At 39.2% G+C, this 8,178-nt stretch overlaps 1 long non-coding RNA gene across 1 annotated transcript; it reads right to left on the bottom strand.

Annotated features, from left to right (window-relative positions):
- On the bottom strand, positions 5,911 to 8,172 carry LOC109719631. Its single transcript, XR_002218750.1, has 3 exons — positions 8,042 to 8,172; positions 6,842 to 6,956; positions 5,911 to 6,092 (listed from the first exon to the last, which is right to left on the bottom strand). It is a non-coding gene; the product is annotated as an uncharacterized LOC109719631 (long non-coding RNA).

Here is an 8,178-nt window from a genome sequence, read left to right as displayed (position 1 = left end):
GGCGCCCTCCGGCTAACGTTCACAGCTGTTCGTTAGCCTTGCGCTCAATTCCACCCAACACGAATGGCTTCGCTGATCCAGCGGGAAATACAGACACCCGTATCCGGCACGGCCCGATATCGCAACTGCGCCTCAACCGTGCTCCGCTTCGCAGCCCCGAAAATTATAGGTCCTCGGTTATGTGCCATGATGCCTCAAATCCATTTCCATGATTTTATGACGTCGCCTCGGCCCTCCCGGCGGACCCGAAGCCTAAATGTCCATTTCTTTAATAACCTTGTAACGGCTCGACGAATCGCCGAACCGTCTTCGCCAACGCGTTCGTTTACCTAGCAATTTGGTTTACTGAGGGTCAAATGAGATCAAACTCATACATTTTACAAAACTCCATTCGGAGCCCTAACATGCAATTAACCTCTAAATAATCCAAATTAAATAGAGCAAACATGTTTAGAATGCTCATTAGAGGCTATCAGGACACTTAAAACTAAGGATTAAGCCAAATCCTAAAAGCTTACCACAATGTGAACGCCGCGACGAAAACACGCCGCTCCAACGGGCGCACGAAAGCTCGATCCGTCGCTCCCAACGCGTTCGCGAGCATCTTCTCTACCAACGCCACGAATTTGAGCGTACATAGCTAACCGCCTCGACTTCGGTCTGACTCAATCTGTCTGCGAGTACCGCACAAAGACGCTCGGGCCCGAGGCGAGATGATCGTGCACCTGCACCTCACCTTAATTATCCCCTCAGCGAGACAAGTCACTAGTAGCTCTATAATTATGACAACGGACCAATCACTTGTCAATGCCCAGAGTGCTGCCCCTTCGCTTAACAAACCCACCACGTCCGGATTTCAACCCCCAATAATCCATCTAACCCTCCGGAGATACCCATGCGACTGCTAGCGCAGTCCGCCGTGGGCGATCCCGGCGTGGCCCTGTTCTGGCGAATAACCGCTACACCCACAAGTGATGCGAACCTGACGCCGTACTCACCATCGCACCCGATTCGGGAGCTATCATCCAGGACAACCTCTCAGCTCCGAGCAATGACAAAGGTTGATGTAAGATCCGATCGATTCAAATTCCAAAATCGTGAGGCAGTCAAGTTCATCCATTCCTTAACTTTAGGAAGACTATCTCATAGATACCCGCTAACCATACGGTGAACATGATCATTTAATTCTTCAATGCATTCTTTCTTACATTCTTTACCATCACTGCCGGGTTACCCTAGTTTCATATACACACTATAGTTTCTTGGACTCTCGTGCCACACTCTGTTTTCTAGAGTTTCAACACATTCGCCATAGATTTTCCACTAGATTACTAGCTATAATCAATGCGCCACTTCGTATGCTATCCATGTATATAACTGTTCCACATCCACATATCATAGATTCCATAATGTTCATTGTTTCCAGACCCGTCGGATTCTTTAACTCAATCACCGCCGTCGGGCCAAATAAGCTTATAAAGATCCAAGTTCAAGCAGATATATTTATTAACCTGAGTCCATCATCACAGTCAACCATGCATATAAATCAATCATATCTCAAGTATATCAACATGCACTTACATTTTCATTACGTATCTATGTTCACTCACAATATGGAAATTATTCATGCAAAGTTTTTTTTTTCTATTTAACATAATCCACAATAGTAATCATACAATATCATCTGCACATAAACCACTTAGCATACACATATTTCAACATACAAATATAGTCATATAATCCAAAATAGTCCATAAACGTAGGCATTCCTCATGCATATCCTTTAAAGCACCTTAATTTCGTAATCCATTACATAGCATATTCTATAGTATTAACAATGCATTCTTTTAACATCTTATAATTATTTCAAATATGCATCAATATACATCATCATTCTTAAGAACATAAAGGGCGACCTAGCTCCTTCGCGGTAAGTCACAACCCACCTTAACTCACTTCCGAATGCTTATCGACAGCTTGCAATAAGCCTTTCTCCCGGCCGGCACGCAAGGCGTCGCAATCAATACAATGTACAAAGTTCCAACCAGGAACACATTTCAATCAAAGATTGCATAATGGAAGGTATCAAACAACATAACACATCCTATGTTATTACATACATTCACATTCATACATTTTACATCCCAAATACTTATTACATTTAACTTCCAAATACAATCCGATTTAACATGGTTATTACAATCTTATTCCTTTCATTTTCTTACTTCCCTAAGTAAAGCCGACTCAGGGTACCGCTATCTCTCGTCTCGGTGGTAGGGCGCTAACTATGATGCTACGCCCTCGCCTCGCGCCGCCGCGCCGCTCACGTGTGAACCTGTAACACCCCAAAACCACGTGGGGTGAGAACCAACTCCATGGTTCCCAGTGGGTACGGCCACCCAAGGGAAAAGCTCGACCAATAGGTCCAAGGGAGGCAACTGCAAGTTAGTTCAATAAACAGATAGATATATATTTTGATTATGCAACGAATAAAACCATGCATTGCCTCACGAATGCGATATGAAGATCATGCAATGATACGACTATACAATCAACTAGTAATTCAATCGATTACTACTTTCATCCAATTGACATTTAAGACTTTATGTCATTTACCATTTTAATCATAAAGTTTCATCTATCTTTACAAAGCTAACCGCCCGACTCGGTCTTGAGTCAATCGTCTGCGGAGTACCGCACAAAGCCAGGCCCGAGGCGAAGGACGTCTCACTTGCACCTCGGCCTTAAATCCCCTCAACTAGGACATCACTATAGCTCATAAGTTTATTACCCAATCACTTGGCTAACCCGAAGGTTTCGCCCTCAACAAACTCACCAACCCAAAATCCCATTAACCGGGGAGATACCCGCTACAACCCGGTGGGACCGTCCTCTGGGGAGATAACCGCTACAACCCAGTGATGTCGACTCCGGAGCACATCGCCCGAGGGGGAGCTACCACAACCTCGAGCAAGGACTAAAGGTGAGTATGATCGATGATCAAATCCAAAATCTTGAGGATGTCAAGTTCAATCCATTCCTTAACTTTAGGAAGACTATGCTCAAATGACCCTAACTCTAGGGTTGAAATGTCATAATTTTCAATCATTCTTTTCTTTACATTCTTTACTATCACTTGTGTCATATACACTACTATATTCTTGGACTCGTGCCACACTTGTTTTCTAAGTGTTCAACATGCCATAAGTGTTTCCACTATACTAATCATATGCCACTCGATCTAATATATATAGATTGTCTACATTACATATCATAGTTCATATGTCATTGTTTTCCAACGTCGAGTTTTCTAACTTTCCAAAAGTTATAGATCCAAGTTCAACATGCATATGTTATTTAACATAGTCCACAATACATCAACATGCATATATATCAACTCATATCTCAAGGTATATCAACATGCATACATTTTCATCTACTATGTTCCACAATATGGCAATATGTCATCAAGTTTGTTTTTCTATTTAACATAATCCACAATATGTAAATTCATATATATATGTCATACACATATACAATAGCATCACATGAAATTTTCATACATACTATATCATATCAAAATATCCATACTTAGCATTCGTCATCATTCCTTTTAGCACTAATTCGTATGCTATTACATTGTAGCATATTCTATATAAAGAGTTAACATGCATTCTTATTCACATCTCTTATATTAGTCAATAATGCATCAATAATGAAACATTGTCATTTCTCTAGAACATAAAGGCGACCCTCACGCTCCTTCGTAAGATACAACGCCACTTAACTCACTGTTCCATTGCTTTCGACACTGTGCAATCAGCCTCCTCCGCGAGCACCCATATCGCAGCGACGTCTGGCCCGGTAGAGGGGACTCGCCCGATATCGCATACTCGCGGCCTCAACCCGGTCTCCCGCTCGCAGCCCCGAAAAATTATAAATGTCTTCGGTTATGATCATGATGCGCAAATCCATTTTCCATGATTTTTAATGACGTCCGCGTCCGACACCGGAACAGGCGAGGAGGGACTTTTTTTACTCTCTCGCCACACCCCCGCCCGCAAACACCGACCACCGAAGCCTAAATGTCCATTTTTCTTTAATAAGCCTTGTAACGATCGACAATGCCGAACCGTCTTCGCCAACGCGTTCGTTTACCTAGAATTTTGTTACATAGGTCAAATAAAAAGGTATCAACTCATAATTTGACAAAACTCCATTCGCAGATCCTCACACCACTCCCAATTAACACCCTCCTAATACCCTCCCCACCATTCAACTAGAGCAACACACGTTTTAGAAGCTCATCTCTAAGGTATCCATGACACATAAAAACTAAGATAAGCCAAATCCTAAAAGCTTACACAATGTAGAGCGCCGAACGACAACACGCCGCTACAAGGCGGCGACAACGAAAGCTCGATCCGTCGCTCCCGAAACTGGCTTCCGGCAGCTTCCTTCTCTACCAACGCCGACAATCTTGGAGCGAGAAGATATGAGAGATGAAGAGAGAAATATAAGAGGCCAGAACTGAAAGTGTTTCTACAGTCACTAGCAGCCATTCTGCGTGTTTCGTCTCCGCTGAAGGACGAGAAATAAGAACAGTTCAGACTCTTATATTACCACCAAGACATTGCTATTACTCCCGTCAGCTTGAAATCTGATAAATTCGCCCGAGCTCTAGATACATCCGTTTGAGCTCAAACTTGTGGCTTGTCATGTCAGAGTTCGTTTTTACATTACTGAGCAAGAATAATATTGTTATTTTCAGTTTCGACCCATTTGTCTCAATCGAAAACTGTGCCGAACTGAATCTTTATCAGATAGTTGTCGTTTTATTTCTCACTCTAGGGTGTCAGAAAAAATATGAAACTTTAAATCTAGCCTCATAAAATATTTCTGACTTATTCCTAACCAATTCTTCATAATATTTCTGAGACTGCTCATTTTCTGCTAATTTATCATATCTAGTCTGCGTTTTCAACAAAAATTCTAATCTTCTGTTTTCATTGCCGATTTCAGCACCAATCACTTCTACTTAATTTTATTTCTACACCATTACATTAAAATAGTTTCTTACACTATTTTTATTTATTTTTATTTTTATACCAAAATCTGGTATGTTATATTTCTTATGTAAATCAAGTAATAAGGCTACAATAGTATTGTTTTTGGTCTTATCAATGCTTGTTCTAGAGTAGCAGGAGGTTCCTATGTAAAACAAGTAATAAGGCTACAATAGTATTGTTTTTTGGTCTTATCAATACTTGTTCTGGAGTAGCAGGAGGATTACAATTAGAAAAACCTACTTGATCTTTAAGAAAATTCTGTGTTTTCTTTAAAGCTTCAAGGTAGTTTTCATCTCCTTCTAATGGGTTTTGGTTCATCCAAGGACTAATTTCTTTATTTCCCCTATGTTTTTAATGCAAGTATTAATGGCTTGCTCAAGTTCATCAATTTTTCTATCAAAATTAATAGGTTTTGACTCTAGTTGATTTATTCTGTTATCCAGGATGATGATTCTTCTTTCTAATTCTTGATTTTGAGTTTTTATGTAGTCTAAGTTCTTAGATAATTTTGTTAAAATATTCAACTCTGTCCTATTACTTTTTATGAAGGTTTTTGGCTCTGATACCAAGAAGATGAGGGGGGAGGGGGGGGGGCTAAAAAAAATGGTCTTGTCACGTCCCGCTATCGCCAATTTGGTCGATCCGGGCCCGTACACAGACGCCGAACGGACAAAATTTCCTCTGTCCGTCCAAGGCCCAACAACAACGAGTACATGTATAAAGAAATAAACAATTCCCAGGATAACATTTCAATATATATTGTTTGCACGAGGGCAAGCAACAATCACAAGTGATAGTAAGCTAGCTATACTGAAAATTCACTGTAATTTAAAACTGTTAAACTGAACTGAATAACTGAAACATTTAGTTATTTATATTCTTTTTAATACATTCATTTACATGTCTTTGTACATCAAAATATCTCACATGAACTCAAAGTGGTATACCACTAAACACTGATGTCTGCTAGCTAGACTGCAGGGCTCTTGCCGCGATCCTCGGCCACAACGCTCGCACTGGAACCTGTATGGTTAGTGGTGTGAGAACTACTGAAAGTTTCCAGTGGGTTCGGCCACCGACCTCGCCGACTCACCCACTAGGCCTATTCAGGCATATGTAGGCAAGAAAAGTAAAACATATAGTAACCAACTGTACATGTAACTACTACAATGCCTGTACAAAGCTGAAAGAAAGCAATATAGAAAAACTGTAAATATGCATGCATGCTTTTACTGAATTTATCCAATCCACTGGTTAAACCTTTGGTTAACAATAATTCACCAACGCAATCCCTGATAATCGGGCCCTGGGCTGCCTCCCGACGGGATCGTCTGCTGGACAGATACTTTAGTCCATGGGCAAATACTTTAGCCCATCATGTGACGACCTCCGGAGTGCACTGCTTGGGTGGAGCGACCACCACGAAGCTCAAAACAGACTAGGTGAGTATGATCTGATCCTCCTTTAGAGGATTCAACAACAGACAATGTTACACTTTAACTCTAACTAGCTCTTTATGCTAGTTGCAATTTTATTTTTCGATGCTAACCAAATCTCTAGTTAGAATGTCGCCAAGTTCACTATCGCTATAGTCCATTCATTCATAGGGTTCTATGTTCACATTCTAATGTTCACATGTTCTCACTGTTGATAGGAATTCACTTTCACTTGCACAATGCCAATACCCTATAATGCATGACTACAAATATAAAGATGCTCAATGAATTATCATAGACATAAAAAGTGATTCAAAGACTTCGGATAGCACCCACCTGTAGGGATGCTAACAGCTAGAATCAACGTCTCGAACTGTGTCAATAACGAGCTCTCGCGACTTTGTGTAAATAGAACTTAAACGGCTTCTACCGTAATTCGTGCGTCGTCAACCTGTCGAAATGTTAATTTAGACTTTCTAGCATGTTTAACTTTTATTTATATAAGAATAAGGGGGATTAAACTTGAGTTACATTCTCATTTTCCACAACTTTGCATTTCAATTCCCAACTTAATATATATATATAGTGTTAATACCTCTATACATATACTGTTTTATTCCATTCTTTTACCCAACAGTTTTATTTATTCTAATGCAGAACTTCAACCTTACTTAATTCAGTTTCCTTTTCAACACTAAGCATATATACATTCATACGTATATACATGTACATATACATTTATATGTACAGCTTGTTCACATTCCACCACCTTATATTATATAGAACTTTCACATTAACTACTTTTCACCCAAACTAGTCCACTTGACATCAACATAGAGCATTCTCTAGATTCATACAGTCAAATAGACATTAGCAACTTAGAAATTCTAAGTTAGACATTTTGCTCTAGGTTTCACATGGCACTTAGAGGCTTAACAATCATAATCTATCATTCAAACTCTTCCCTAATTTAAACACAATAACATTAAATAGGAAATAGGATCAACCTATTTCAGGTTTTTATCCCTATTCCATAATTCACCTATATACTATACTACATATAGCTCTTTATAGTTTAATCCATGGTTATATCAACTCCATAAGCTAAATTATGCATAATTTAACCTTCTTATACAGCAATTAGCATCATTCCCATTCAGGAATTTGAGCTAATTTACTCCAAACTTCATTCTTAATAAGCTAGGCATATATATATATATATATATATATATATATATAGACATGGATATGCTATATTTTTTTTATAATCTCTAGGCTTTCTACATACTACTACGTACAAGCCTTTAATCATATAAAACCCTCTCATAGGTAGTTAGAACAACCCTTAATTAAGATCTCAACCAACTTAAGTCTTGTTCATATTTCTAACCAATAATTCATATGCATTCTTTCCAACATATAGCTTATTAGAGATTTGCTCATGGTGATATAAGCTCTAAAAGCTAATTATCCATTTGTTCAACTCATTCTAGAGTAGATAACATCACTCTAATTAAGAGATATTCTAATTCATACCTCAATTTCTTTCTTTCTAGCTGAATTCCTGCTCACTAGCCTCTTCTCATCTCACAATATCCAAATTCACTAAACTCTTCTTCAAAAAAACCATTCTAGTGCTTTAGAGAAAGAGAGGAAGAAAAAGCTAAAAAAAA

This window comes from Ananas comosus, linkage group 13, assembly GCF_001540865.1.
Source record: "Ananas comosus cultivar F153 linkage group 13, ASM154086v1, whole genome shotgun sequence".
In the NCBI taxonomy this organism is placed as follows: Eukaryota; Viridiplantae; Streptophyta; class Magnoliopsida; order Poales; family Bromeliaceae; genus Ananas; species Ananas comosus.
The sequence above is the reverse complement of the archived record's forward strand: the minus strand, read 5'-3'. Positions and strand labels throughout refer to the sequence as shown.